At 38.5% G+C, this 15,618-nt stretch overlaps 1 protein-coding gene across 5 annotated transcripts in view; it reads right to left on the reverse strand.

The window, feature by feature from the left end:
• Window positions 1-15,618, reverse strand: part of glra3 (glycine receptor, alpha 3) — a 136,342-nt gene that overhangs the window by 82,795 nt on the left and 37,929 nt on the right. Inside the window, exon 1 of one of the 5 annotated variants that reach the window (XM_057844064.1) lies at window positions 10,992-11,013. The exons of the other annotated variants lie outside the window; for them this stretch is intronic. The gene's annotated coding sequence lies outside the window, so the exon portion shown is untranslated. Of the gene's footprint in view, window positions 1-10,991; window positions 11,014-15,618 lie in introns of those variants that run through there. 5 annotated transcript variants of the gene reach the window in all.

A 15,618-nucleotide genomic window follows, 5' to 3' on the forward strand; every position in this document is an offset into this window, starting at 1 on the left:
GGACCTAAGTACAACAAAAGAACAATTGGCTAACTTGCATAGCAAAAGTCAGTTAGCTTAGATTCTTAAAAAATGCTAATGTATTTTTTGTTTTTTGTTTTTTTACAATGCTCTTAGCAAACCGTTCAAACACATATTCCCATAAAAAAAGCTAATTTACAAATGCATAAAAAAAACATATTAGCTCAAACAAAATATACCTTATGTTGGTCTTAACAAGGAGCAGCTGGATTCAGCCATGTTAAATGAGTTATGTCATATTCACTGTTGCCACTAGAGGGCAGTGTATCCACCCAAATCAAATGCAAACACTTTCAAAACAAACCATGACAAACTCAATCAGACACTCAGAAAACGTCGAGACAACGAATACTGCGACTGTTCACCAATGAATGCCCTTGTGTCATGTTGTTTGATCTACTGTACCATGTTAGAATGAAGTCCAGCTTGTCTTGCCCTTGCTCCTGTTTGAGGGACTACACATTAGTCAAATTAAGACGTGATTTTCGTTCTCAATCGCTCCAGGGCGAGACTATCGATTCCTGGACGCTGTTTCCAGACAATGGGTCTGGGCTCATGCACTATAGTTCTTAGCCATTCCAGCACACTAAATGGGTACTGTTCCCTTTTTCCATGTCCTCAGCCCTCTTAGTCATATTAAAATGCCGAACAGAGACCCTTGTGCACTGTTGACTAGGTATGCATGGAAACTGACTCACTTCTTTGCTGTAATGTTACAAAACTCTACATACCGGCACACAACAATGAATGCTGATGTCCTTGCAATGTGACAGCAGTATTGCCTCTGTTAAATTATTAAAGGGATCCACGGATAGAAAGACTTGTAGTTCTTAAAAAATAAATGTTAGTAAAGTTATTATAATTTGACATTGAAACCCCTCTTGATGTTTTCGTTTTTATACAATTTGTAAAATTCTTTTTACTAGTAGGTCGCCATTGTTGTTGACGTCGCAGGGCGGTGACGTCACAGTGCCACGCTGCCAAAATTCCACCTGTCACTGTTAAAAAACACAAAAAAACATGTCACTATTTAATTATGTAAGGTAGTGATTTAAATATGCCACAAGGTGTCAATAGCGAGTTTTACATTCATTAGGGATCAAGCCAATGAGTGTGTTTTTTCCCTTGACTAATGCTGTAGTTTCTTTAATGCACTGTGGGAGAGAGAAAGGAGAATGGACACAGGCATTCAGATTTGTAGCTTGCACCGTGTCGTTTATTGGCATAAGCTTTGGTAACTCTTTCACAACACACATAAGTATCATATAGTGAAAATACTACAAAACTAATACTCATATCTCTCAAAAAATGTCACCGAAAAGAAAAGTGCTTCAATCTGTATCACTGAGGCCCTATTCTCACACAGTTAACACAACAATGCGAAGACAACTGGGATTCACAATCAAAATAGATGCACAAAATACATATGAAACTTATTCAGACTTTGGTCTAACTATATTTAAACATTTTAGCAACTCCTTTAGCTCAACAAATACACCGAATGACAATATTTAGTCACAATACACAAAATATGATGCTTGGAGCCATTTTCAGGAGTCTTGTGAAGACAACATTCAAATGAACTTGAATAACAATAGACCCTACCCACGTGACGTCACAACTCCGCTCTCCTGAATGGTACCGCCCAATTGTCCGTCAAAACATAGTGTTAACCTGTTACGGCTACGTACATTCCTCCTATTTACGGCGTGTTTTTCTGCTCCTTAACATTAATAATCAAAATGGTGAAGGCGTGTGTGGCTGTTGGTTGCACTAACAGAGAAGATGGAAGGAGAGACTTGAAGTTTTACCGTATTCCGAGGGATCCAAAGAGGAGAGCGAAATGGACGGCTGCAATTCGACGTGAAAACTGGGCACCAAAAAATCACCACAGACTATGTAGTAGTCATTTTATATCCGGTAAGATGCATTTAAGATATACTTAGAGGGTTTTGGGCTGACAAATAACCACAATTAAGATCATTGCTAGGCTAATCGCCGACAACATACACGTATGTATGTAGTGAGAGTGCTATCGCTAAACCTTATAAATATTAAAAGCCTTAACTCCATTGACAAACGACACGAAATACATTAGACTTGACAGTGGATGTTAGCAATAACAAAAGATTTTGAATTGAAAATTTCGTAACTCACCTTTCCAAGCACAAGATAGATTCCTGCCGAATTTTCGTGGACGAGGACCTGTTTCACCCAACCAGCAACGAAGTATTTATAAGCCTCCAAGCTCTTGGAGTTTTTCAAATTTTCGTGAGAATAGGCTGATTTTGTGTGGACAAGATAATTGTAAATATCAGCGTAGCAGATGTCAGGCAGACAGGGCGAAGACAGTGGGTCGAAAAACATCGATTTGGGCATCAAATATGGATCTGGCGACTGTATAGAACGAAGCTTTTCCACATAACGCCTTTTATGCAACACATCCAGTGAGTTTACGGCATCAGAAAGCACCGGGTCTTCCATGAAACGCATTTTAAATTCCTCGATCAATTGAAACCAATGCTAATACAGAGACAAAATGACAGACAAGTGGGCGGAATCATACAGCGAGCACGTGGTTTTGTGACGTCGGTGGGTAGGGTCTATAGACCAAGTCAAAAAAAAAAACAGGGAGCTACGGCGTCAGTCGAGGGACAAAACGCACTCATTGGCTTGAAGTCTTATTAATGTAAAACTCGCCACTGACGCCTTGTGATGTATTTAAATCACTACCTTACATAGTTAGAGTGACAGAGAAGTATGGCGTGTGGCTCTGTGACATCAACAACAATGGCGAGCTACTACTTTATTTTTTTTTTTTTTAATTTTAAAAAATTTATTAAAACGAAAACATTAAGAGGGGTTTTAATATCAAATTATTATTACTCGTACTGACATTTATCTTTTAAGAACTACATGTCTTTTTACCCGTGGATCCCTTTAAAATACTCATTAATTCATCTTGTACACCACTTATTCTCATGAGGGTCGCATGGGTGCTGGTACCCTGTGAACCGGTTGCCCCTGCACATGGCACAATGAAACAAACAACTATTTGCGGTCACACCCATTTCTAGGGACCATTTTGGAGCATTCAATCAGCCTACTATGGACATTTTTGGATGTGGCAGGAAACTGGAGTACCCATAGAAAATCCACACAGGAACAGAGTAAACATGCACACTCCACACAGGAAGGGCGGAGCCCTGAATTAACCCCTTGATCGCAGAACTACGAGGTGGACAGCTCATAAACCAAGCCACACGCCTAAATGATTAGTTCTTTAAAATGTTCTCTTTTCTGTCAAATTACTGGAAATTTTAGAACAGAAGCTTCGGCTTGTAAACTAGTTAGAATGTAGACAAATGTTCATTATTAAGCCTTTTTGCCCTTTTTTGTGATGGATTTGTGTAATGGTAAATGAAGTTATAGTTGTATAGGGCCTCGTTTAACTTGTTAAACAGTTACTGTGGCAATTCGTTGTGTGGAAGTGGGCAGCTGGAATGGATTTGAGTGGACTCACTCAATAAAGCATTTAATAAAGACAAGCATTTTTTTAAATTTATTTTTTTAAATGGATTGGGCTTCTACTTTTTTTCTTGTTTAAAAATAATTCTGTGGGACAGTAATAATGTCAGAAGATATCATTATTACATTTCAAGTTCTTAATTTTTTAAAAATGAAAAAATATATATACTAGTGCTGTCAAATTTATCTCGTTAACAGGCGGTATTAATTTTTTAAATTAATCACGTTAAAATATTTGACGCAATTAACGCATGCACAGAATGACCCGTTCATGTGTTGCCTCAAACAGTTTACAATGACACCATTTTAGTACATTGAGAGCGAAAAGGCAGAGAAATTCGAGCGGACACAGGCGTTCATTGGAGCGCGCCTTTTATTGGCTTTCGTTTTGGCAACTCTTTCACAACATTTAAAAGCATTGTGGCGAACGACGTGGGTAAGACTGACAGGAGACGATCTTTTTCTTAACACGCTAAATTGAACACAATGCAGAACATACTGTATACCATTTGCAGCCACCACTGACAGTCATGGTTGCCCAACTTCCCATCATGGATTTGGACGGAACAGTTAAGTCGCGACAGTATCATTTAGTGAAAGCACAACAAAAATAATTTTCTTATCGCTCAAAAAAATAATGTTTCCAAAAAGAAAAGCGCTCAATGCAAAGAGAACTGGCATTCCCAATCAAAATAGCTATGCAAAATACTCATAAAACTTGGATAGATCTGTAATTAATTTAAAACTCGCCATTGACACCTTGTGGTGTATTTCAATCACTATCTTATGTAGTTAAAGACACTGTGGAAGAAAGAAGTAGAAGAGGCCATGTGACGTCCCGCTCGGCAACGTCAACAATAGCGAGCTATTAGTTTATTTTTTTATTGATAATTTTACAAATTTTATTAAAACGAAAACATTAAGAGGGGTTTTAATATAAAATTACAATAACTGTACTCAAATGTGTCTTTTAAGAACTACAAGTCTTTCTATCCGTGGATCCCTTTAACAGAAAGAATATTAATAGTGTTAGTGCCATCTTGTGGATTTATTGTTATGATAAACAAATACAGTACTTATGTACAGTATGTTGAATGTTTATGTCCGTCTTGTGTCTTATTTTTCTTTCGAGTCCAACAATAATTTGCAGAAAAATATGGCATAATTTAGAGATGGTTTGAATTGCGATTAATTATGATTAATTAATTTTTAAGCGGTGATTAACTCGATTAAAAATTTTAATCGTTTCACAGCCGTAATATATACACAAGTTATTTTTAATTATCTTTTGGAGAAAAAGGTAAAAAAAAAAAAAAAAAATAGAAACATGTCTTATATGTACAGTATTTCTCAGTCTTTCCAATGATAGATCTGAATAAATACATTGAACAGAAAAAAAAATTCTGGCTGCCGCGCTACTTTACGGTTTTTCACTGTATTTTATTTATTTATTTAAAATTTTTTTTTTTACCAGTGAAATTTATACAGGGGCATTGCAGATCAATACTGAGGGATGGGCCCCATTGAAATATGTCTGGCCAAGCCCATGAATTTTACACCAGAAATTGTACAAACACTGCTGTTACCTGTCTGTCTGATGCTCGGGTCTGAGGAGACCTGACGGCTGCAGCGGTGTGGCCTGGCAACTAGCGCTCTGCAGTTAGCTCACCAGCTAAATCGAGGAAGAAGTGGAGGGACTGTGTGTGCCATATATCAGCGAAGGGTACAAATTTTCATAAGAATGCCCAACATACCAAAACACTTCACGGGGGACTGATTATAGAAAGCAAAATATTTAACAGGGTTTCTACAGTTATCAGCAAATCTCATTTATGCTTTTTAATCCCACTGTAATCTAATTTAATGCCCATGCCCAACTGCAGAAAGTTTCACACACACATATTGTAAGTACAGTTGTCTGATAATGACTTTTTAACAGATAACCGGTTAAAACCTATCATGTCCAACTACAAAAAGCCAATACCGATATCAAACTGATAACGATATATGCGATCGTGGACTTAACAAAGTATGACTATAGCTGTGATTCCCCACTGGATCCTCTAAATAATGATAAATGTAGCAACTTCAAGGTTTTCCAATAAGCATTCTGTAAAAAATAAGAGAACGTATTCAACTGAAGTTATGGAAAAAGTGCCTATTTTGCACCACGATATTTGTTGTTGAAATCAAAACAGAGCAAACATCAGTTTTTTTGGATCAAGTGCAAGTGCAGAGGGCCAATAAGGCACTGCCATATCACATCTAGCTCATGCAATGCTTCTGGCTCAAAATAACAACAAAGGCACACAGCTTTAGTCCAGTGAATGAGGTATGTAATGAGTTCATAGTTCATTATTTTCCAGTCATTTGTTTTTCACTTAATTTTTGCACTATGAATGATAGTCTGCTCCCATAACAAATCCCAAGAGTCTTAGCTTGGAGACATCTAATGGTCAATAAGCATAAATGCCGTGCTAAGCTATGACCAGGCCTTATGCAAAGGCAGAAGGCTTCTAGATTAATTTTGAAGGCAACGAAACCATTAATGAAAAAACAATGTCGATATTATCTGATATTATTTTAAAATGCGTTTATCGGCTGATATTATTGAGTAGTCGATAGTACCGGCTCTCTTATCCCGTAATGAACTTATCTTATCTGTTCTGTTATCCCGACTACTCGATAATATCAGACAACTTTAATAAATACCGTGAAAGCCTGAAAAATTGACAAGTAGTTTAATTCTTTTTAATGATTTTAAGGCCTGAATTTTGACAAAATCCATTTAACGACTTTTAATGCTTTTTAATGACCAGGCATAAACCCTGTTTAATTTTTTTAACTTTTGATGAATGAAGCAAAAATCTTGGTTAAAGCAGAAAGAGCAATTTTCTAGTCCTGCACAAAATGGCAGGTTTTGGAGGAGCACCACTAGGGGTCGGTCTGTGCACGTGCCTACTACATACTATACTTGGGTTTGAATATATGAATGATGTGTGACAAGAGAGAACATTTCCAAAAATACCTCTGCTTACAGCAAAGACCGCTCTGATAAACAAACTACAAACACACGCATACAAACACACACAGACACAGTGTGCCTTCAGGATCCTCAACCTTTACTTTGGCATTTGGAGGTACGAGCTTTTACTCTGTTGGTGCGTAACCTTGATGATTTGGTTTGCCACCAGCTTGATTGCTCATTTAACCTCTTCGCAATATGCTCATGCACTGACAGTGTAAAGAAAAAAAACTGCTCTCATTGCGTTCTTAGTTCTGAGCTTTGGTAAAAGTGGCAAATTGTGTAACACACACAAGATTCAGTTTCCCAAAAATGTAGTGCTATTTATTGACATACAATTTCATTTTATTTGGGCAAATAACACATAGTAGGTATTGCCGTTAAAAATAGCTTTCGATCTGAAATATTTCGTTATTAAAGGTACAGTGGTATGAAAAAGTATTAGAACTTTTGGAATTTTTTACATTTCTGCATAAAATCACCATCAAATGTGATCTGATCTTTGTCAAAATCACATAAATGAAAATACAGTGTCTGCTTTAACTAAAACCACCCAAACATTTATAGGTTTTCATATTTTAATGAAGATAGCATGCAAACAATGAAAGAAGGGGGAAAATAAGTAAGTGAACCCTCTGCCTAAAGAGACTTAAAGAGTAGATGGAATCTTTGGGCACCGAACGATTCGATTACGATTCAGAGGCTGCCATTCGATCATAAATCGTTTATTGATGACCCCACCCACCCACCCACCGCTATTAGCTGCTCTTAATTAGGGTTGTTCTGATCATGTTCATATACATTTTGGCAATGCATTAAGAAAAAAATGAATAAAACTCGGACGAATATATACATTCATCATACAGTACATAAGTACTGTATTTGTTTATTATGACAATAAATCCTCAAGATGGCATTTACATTATTAACATTCTTTCTGTGAGAGGGATCCACGGATAGAAAGACTTGTGACTTTGTATATTGTGACTAAATATTGCCATCTAGTGTATTTTTTGAGCTTTCAGTAAATGATACTGTAGTCATGCCCAAATGCATGATGGGAAGTGGAACCATGACTGTGCGCAGTGCTACCAATTCTGCGTTGGCAAATATATATATGGCAACCGTCTGTCTCAAAAGACAATGGTGAATGCGCCGTGTAAAAGTGTCATTAGATGGCTGAGCTGCAGCCTCGGGTGTGGCTGTAGAGCCCAATCCTTGAGTGGCAGATCTTATTGCAGGTGACGCATGTGAAGACAGAGTCGTCTGGTGATAGTATATCACTTCTCTCACGTCTGCGTGCTCGTCTGTCTGCCCACTGAACCTCTCTCTTCTCCTCAGCTGTCTTGATGGCAAGCCTGGTGGTGGCTCGCCAACTGCTGCGGTCTTCTGCAAGTGATTCAAGGCAAGCTGGAACAATGCCACCCACTTTCAGGTCCCGCTTGCACACATCTTTGTATCGTAGTGATGGCCTTCCTGTTGGTCTGGAGCCAGTGGCAAGTTCACCGTACAAGATGTCCTTGGGTAGTCTGCCATCTTTCATGCGGGTGACGTGGCCAAGCCAGCGCAGACGTCGTTGGGTGAGCAGGGCAAACATGCTGAGCATTCCTGCCCTTTTCAAAATGTCATTGTTGGAAATGTGGTCCTGCCATGAGATACCAAGAATCCTCCTGAGACAGCGTTGATGAAAGGTGTTAAGCCTGCGTTCCTGACGGGCGTATGGAGTCCAGCTCTCGCTACCATACAGTAGAGTACTCAGCACACAAGCGTGATACACGAGGATCTTAGTCTTGATGGTGAGCTTGGAGTTGTCCCACACTCTCTTGGACAGACGAGCCGTTGCTGCTGATGCCTTTCCAATTCTAGAGTCAAGTTCTTTGTCCAGGCTGAGGCTGTTTGAGATGTTGGAGCCCAGATACGTGAAGTTATCCACAACGTCGAGAGTGCTGTCGCCAATGGATATGGAGGGGGAGGTGGTTACATCTTGGCACATGATTTTTGTCTTTTTGATGCTGATTGTCAAGCCGAACTCAGAGCAGGCATGCGCAAAGCGGTCGATTAGTTTCTGAAGGGCAGCCTCAGTGTGTGCTGTCAGGGCTGCATCATCAGCAAACAGCATCTCACGTATAAGTACTTTGTGTATCTTTGTCTTGGCACGAAGACGCGCGAGGTTGAACAGACTGCCGTCACTTCTGGTGTGTAGGTAAACCCCATCTACAGATTGCTTGTAGGCGTAGCGAAGCAGCAGCGAGAACAGGATACCAAAAAGTGTCGGAGCAAGAACGCAGCCCTGCTTAACTCCACTCTTTATGGGAAAAGGGTCTGAGGAGGAGCCATTATGCTGGATGGTGCCTTTCATATTCTCATGGAAGGAAGTGATCAGCCTCAGGAGCTTGGGGGGACATCCAATTCTCTGCAGGAGGGTGAACAGCCCTGACCTGCTGACCAGATCGAACGCCTTTGTCAGATCGATGTAGGCAATGTAGAGGGGGCGTCTCTGCTCACGGCACTTCTCTTGCAGCTGTCTGAGGGAGAATATCATGTCGATCGTTGATCTCTCAGCGCGAAAACCACACTGTGCCTCAGGGTATACACGGTCTGCTAGCCTCTGCAAACGGTTCAGTATGACACGGGCGAAAGTCTTCCCGACTATACTGAGGAGGAAAATGCCACGATAGTTGTTGCAGTCACTACGATCGCCTTTGTTCTTGTACAGTGTGATAATGTTGGCATCACGCATGTCTTGAGGCACTGTCCCTTCCTCCCAGCATTGAAGCAGCAGTCCATGGAGATGTACAAGAAGACTGCCCTGCTTGCCCACTTTGATGATCTTGGGAGGGATCCCATCCTTTCCTGGGGCTTTCCTGCTTGCGAGTGACTCAATAGCTTTACTGAGCTCCTCAATGGTGGGTGGGACATCAAGCTCTTGCATGACTGGCAGAGGGCTGGTATTCTCCACTGCTGTGTCTGTCACGATGGTCTCTCTTGAGTATAGCTCTTGGAAATGCTCAGCCCATCTCTCCATTTGCTTTGGCGTTGGCAAATAACATAAGGTGTTAAGATAAAGATCAATTGCAACCTTACTTCCCCACATTGCTTCCCATGATATTTCTAATCGTAGGGAGAGGTATTGTAAGGTTTTAGCCAATTAAAAAAAAGGCTCCAAAGGCTGCCAAAATTCACTCTACTCATTTTACGCTGCCTTTAATCTCTCTATATAGGTAAAACGGCGCCATTACAGATTGAGGGTGACAATGCGTGAGTGGGTCGTGCAGCGCATGCATTAATTGCGTTAAATATTTTAACGTGATACATTTTTAAAAAAAATAATTACCGCCGTTATTAGGATAAATTTGATAACTTTACCTTAAGCCTAAACTAAAGACTCTGGAACAGTGAAACATATTATGTCTGTAACGTTAAATACAATTAGAAAACGATTTAATTAAAAAAATATATATATAAAAAAAAGGCATGGCCGATATTTTTTTACCGATTTCGATACTTTGAAAATGACGTGATCGGACCCGATCGATCGATTTGGACATCTCTATTTTTAATGTTTTGTACATTAGTTACAAAAATTGTACAAAAAGCCTCTAAGGCTTAAATAATTGACTATTTCAGTATCAAGTTAACAGTTCAAAACAGTAAATAAAAGAACTCAAATCCCCCTTCTGTATCAACAGCTTTAAACTACATTCAACTAATTTAATGTTGTGAATCAACCGTTAAAGTTGTTAAAATTGCTCCCGTTATTCCATAATTTCCCTTCTGTCTACTTTCGACATGTGAAAGTTTTAAAACTGTTTCATCATTTAAAGATAGATTCAAGTCAAGATTTTGCCAATTTAGGAATATTTTAGATAAAAAGTTAATTAGGTTCGCTTGGAAGGTTTGCTACAACAGCCTTCCAGGGAAGTCTACTGCTTTTAGATGGCGGCTGTTTACTAACGCCGGCAAGTCTGTCATTTCGCATCTAGTTTTATATACATGTGATATCTACCGTATCATTATGCAGGCGTAGTTTGTAGTGGCTGTCGGCAGCAGTCAGGTATTATTGTTTTTTTATCTAGCGCCATGAGCTGAGCCACAGCTGTGAGTTGAGCATTGTTATTACCCGGGTAATGACAAGTATGATGTTTACTCTCGGTCCTTTCTTCATTGCGTTCCAAAGACCGCGCTGAATGTGTTTTAGTTCCGCTTTACTTAACATATTTCAATAATCAGAATTTGGATGTTTGTGAATCGTTCTCGAATCTTCCACGGGCGAATCGGGAATAATCTAAGAATCGGAAATTTCACACCTCTATTAAAGAGCAATTGAAACCAATTTTTACCAAACATTTTAAGTCAAGTGTGTGCCCAATCACTGATACGTGGTTTAAAGCTGCCCTGCCCACTATAAAACACACACCTGGTAAGAATTGTCTTGATGAGAAGAATTGCCTGATGTGCATCTTGGCTCGGTCAAAAGAGCTGTCTGAAGACCTGCGATGAAGGATTGTTGATTTGTATAAAGCTGGGAAACAACAGGATACAAAACCATCTCTAAAAGTCTGGATGTTCATCAATCAACAGTCAGAGAATTTGTCTACAAATAGAGAGAGTTTGGCATTGTTGCTTGCTTCTCTCCCAAGGAGTGGCTGTCCACCAAAGATGACGCCAAGAGTTCAGCGCAGAATACTCAGAGAGGTAAAAAAAGAACCCTAGAGTGTCTGCTAAAGACTTACAGAAATCACTGGCACAGTTTACTATCTTTGTGCACACATCAAATAAATGTAACACTATGGTCAAGAATGGTGTTAATGGGAGGACTCCACAGAGGAAGCGACTGCTGTCTAAAAAAAACATTGTTGCTCGTTTAATATTCGCAAAACGGGTTTTAGCAAAATATTTTGTGGACTGATGCAACCAAAGTTGAATTGTTTGGGAGTAACACACAACAACATGTGTGGAGGAAAAACGGAACAGCTCACCAACATTACACCTCATCCCCACCGTGCAGCATGGTGGAGGGAGCATCATGATTTGGGGCTGTTTTGCTTCCTCAGGGCCTGGACAACTTGCAATCATTAATGGAAGAATGAATTCAAAAGTTTATCAGGATGTTTTGCAGGAAAATCTGAGGCCGTCAAACAGTTGAAGCTAAAAAGAGGATGGATGCTGCAACAAGACAAGGATCCAAAACACATAAGTAAATCAACTTCAGAATGGTTTCAGAAGAACAAAATACACATTCTGGAGTGGCCAAGTCAAAGTCCAGACTTGAACCCTATTGAGATGCTGTGGCATGATCTAAAGACAGCGATTCATGCCAGACATCCCCGGAATGTGACTGAACTAAGCAGTTTTGTAGAGAAAAATGGGCCAAAATTAGTCCTGATCAATGTCTGGTTGAAGTTATTGCTGCCAAATGGGGGGCCACAAAATATTTAAATATGATGGTTCACTTACTTATTTTTCCCCATCTATCATTGTTTGCATACTACCCTCATTAAAATATGAAAACCTATAAATGTTTGGGTGGTTTTAGTTAAAGCAGACACTGTTTTTTCATCTGTGTTATTTTGACAAAGATCAGATCAGATTTTATGGAGAAACGTGAGAAATTCCAAAAGGTTCAGATACTTTTTCATACAACTTTATGCAGGGCAACTTACAGAACTGTAACCGTCTTGCTTTGAGGTGACAGTAATGGACAGTTGTTTTATTAATTTAATAACAGCTGTTCAGTGGAGAGGTGTATCACCTCAGAGAAAGTTAGCAATACAATGAGGCGCCTCATAAATATCCAAGCAACATGAAGAACCTCAGAATTTTTTTAGGTATAAAATACCACGTTACTTAAAGTTCTTAAATGTATTAGAGAAAGTCATGATTAAAAACTACATGATTTAAATAATTACTGAAATCCGATCTCACTGTCTCATGTTTGTCTTCACCAGCATCAAGCTGAGGAGTGATACAAACGCTCACCCTGCCCCCAGCCAAAGAGCACTGACACAGAAATGCTTCCTGGATACCATGGAACAGTACACACATGCGCACAGATGCACATACGGACAATTTGCTGTCTGTGTGAGTCTGTTTGTGAATGTTGATGTGTCTGCAAGGAGCGTGTGAGTCATGCCTTGTATCATATGTTTTTTTTTTAACATTTATTTTAGACAGCAACCAAACCCTAGAATTCTACCTGCTGGGTTTGCAGGTACTTAAATAAGCTTTTACACATTTCGTGGAAAATGTTTTTGCTTGGAATGACTGACAATAGAGGGCACTTGTTTTGTAAAACATTATTTAGCATACAGATGCTTGAAAAACTGAAGCCTCAAGCTAATGCTCCATCCATGAGCTCTCTCACGATAAACCGCTGTGTTTTGTAAGCCACGTGCTCAGGGTCCGAATTTCCTGCGTCAACGTGTTCTGCTAAGTCTAACATTTCCGTTATTAAATCCCGAGAAAGCTGATGCAGAACCTCAGCAATCATTGCCATGTTGTGGAGGAGCATTATCTTGACTTCAGACCAGAACCACGTAGCTTGACTCGTTCAACTCAAAGCCCGCCTAGTTAATGCCCGCCCATCGAGTTTGATGAGCCAGTGACAGATAACATTATTTAATGCGGCCACACGGCGAACAAGACTGCAAGAATGAAATAAATAAAAAGTGAAATAAATAAATGTTGAAATAAATAACGAAATAAATTACTAAAAATTGAAATAAATAATTGCAAATTCAAATAAATAAATATATATTGGAATAAATGAATGTTGAAATAAATAAATAAAAATGGAAATAAAAATGCAAATACATATAAATTGAAATAAATACATATAAATTGGAATAAATAAATAAAAAGTAAAGATGATAAATATAAATTGAAATAAATAAATATTGAAATAGAAATAGAAGCGTTTAATTATTTATTTATTTGTGTATATATATATATATATATATATATATATATATATATATATATATATATATATATATATATATATATATATATATATATATATATATATATATATTTATTTATTTATTCATTTAATTTTTGCACTCCTTGTCCTCCATAGTTATTTGTCATAACCATACAATTTATTTAGAAATTGGGGAAAAATACTTAGATTAAAAAGAATATCCTGTAAAAATATTGGCGTAGAGAGACTGAAACTGGGGTTCTTAGAGCGGTATACTGACAGTCAGGTCTAAACGGCAGATTAAGAGACTAATTTCTCGTCATCTTCGCTTTGCCAAATTGTTGTATACAGTCAAATCGTTTCAAAATATGATTGTAATTCACATAATAATGCTATTTAAGATTTTTTTTCTGCTGTCCCAAACACTTTAAAGTGCATGTGACACCATAAAACAACTTTACACTGACACGATAAACACGGATAATGTAGGCAGCTAATATAACCCACCGCTTACACTAGTGTGTCCGTACAACAATCGTATATTAAGGAAGTGACGTCATGCCATCGCCGTTTCTAGTGCAGCATGACTGAATTTTAAACAAAGGAGGCGGAAGATCAAGACGTAGCATTCCTCTTTTCTTTTCCACAGTCACTGTATACAGTTTATCATCTAGATCAGGGGTCGGCAACCCAAAATGTTGAAAGAGCCATATTGGACCCAAAAAACCCCAAAAAACAAATATGTCTACAGCCGCAAAAAAATTAAAAGCCTTAAACAACAATAATGTGGAAAAATGCTTGTCTTTATCAAAAGCTTCATTGAGTGAGTCCACTCAAATACACTCACACTTTGATGCTCACGCTGCCTAGAACAGATGCTCACTTGAATGAGTTGCCACAAACTGGTGTGAGACAAACTAAACGACGATTAACATATTTGTGCCTTTGGTCATAAAGCTACTGAACCTTTACTTGCCAGATCAAAGCTAAAACCTGTCAATCATTGTTAACTTTAAGTACCAAACACCAGATTCACTGGTGACCAAAAACAAAAGTTTGGTCACACTGCTTAGGTTGAGAGGCTGTACGAGCATGAAAACATATTTTTGAATTAAAAACCGGATCCTCTTCGCCTGATTCCGATCCTCTGAAAAATGGCGCGATCGGCCCAATTTCCAATCATGTGATGAAATCGGGACTTTTGTAATAATTAGTAATTCATCTTTAACTAATTTGATCCAACTATATTAGACACCAAGAAACTTCTGTTAATTGTTGTTAATTAAAATGTTATAAAAACAATCTTTGAAAAAGATACCTTTTCTGACCCACACCTTACTTGAGTGAGTCTTTCCTTCAACTGAATTGTTGATTGATGCCTTGTCAGTTTTCAAGCTTCTCAAATCAGCTGTTAAGCCGCTTAGGTTGCTATGGAGATACCTCGCCCAAAATCTTTCTTCTTTCCTCTTTTCCATTTCTTCTCCATTTTCCAGGTTCTCTCATCCGCTCGTCCTCATTTTTAAACATGAGAGAAAGACACAGCATAACATTCATACCTAGTCAATAATTAATACGTTTTGAAGCTAGAACTATTCTCTCTCACACAATTTGTGCAATAGAGGCACAACGTGGAATGTAATCATTTTCGTCATTTCGATTAGTATTGCAACCAATAATTTTGAGATGCTGATGCTGCTACATAACAATTAAATGCATGGGTCAAAACCATTTCCTTTTTTGTGACATTCATGGGTTATGTTCATATACAGTAAATATATTAATTGAAATCAAAAACATGAAGTGCGTGCACTAGATTTTCGGATGAATACAATTTATCAGCAAATATTTAAAGTAACCAACACATCCATGTAAGTCCTTGTAGGTAATGGTATTCTGTACAGGGTTGGCAATGGATCATGAAACCTCAGCGCCAAAGTGGCTTCACAGTATAAATGTGTCATAGGGACTAGGGATGTGCGCGACTAGTGGTTTAACCACCTACGGTACTCATTTATTTAACGTTTTGTATTTTACTAGTCGGTTAAATGCAGCATCATGCATCTTGGCGAGAATTGTTCCCCCGCTCCACAAGCACACACATAGGAGGGGACAGGGACACAAA

The sequence above is a fragment of the Corythoichthys intestinalis genome, chromosome 8 (assembly GCF_030265065.1).
Source record: "Corythoichthys intestinalis isolate RoL2023-P3 chromosome 8, ASM3026506v1, whole genome shotgun sequence".
NCBI classification, from domain to species: domain Eukaryota; kingdom Metazoa; phylum Chordata; class Actinopteri; order Syngnathiformes; family Syngnathidae; genus Corythoichthys; species Corythoichthys intestinalis.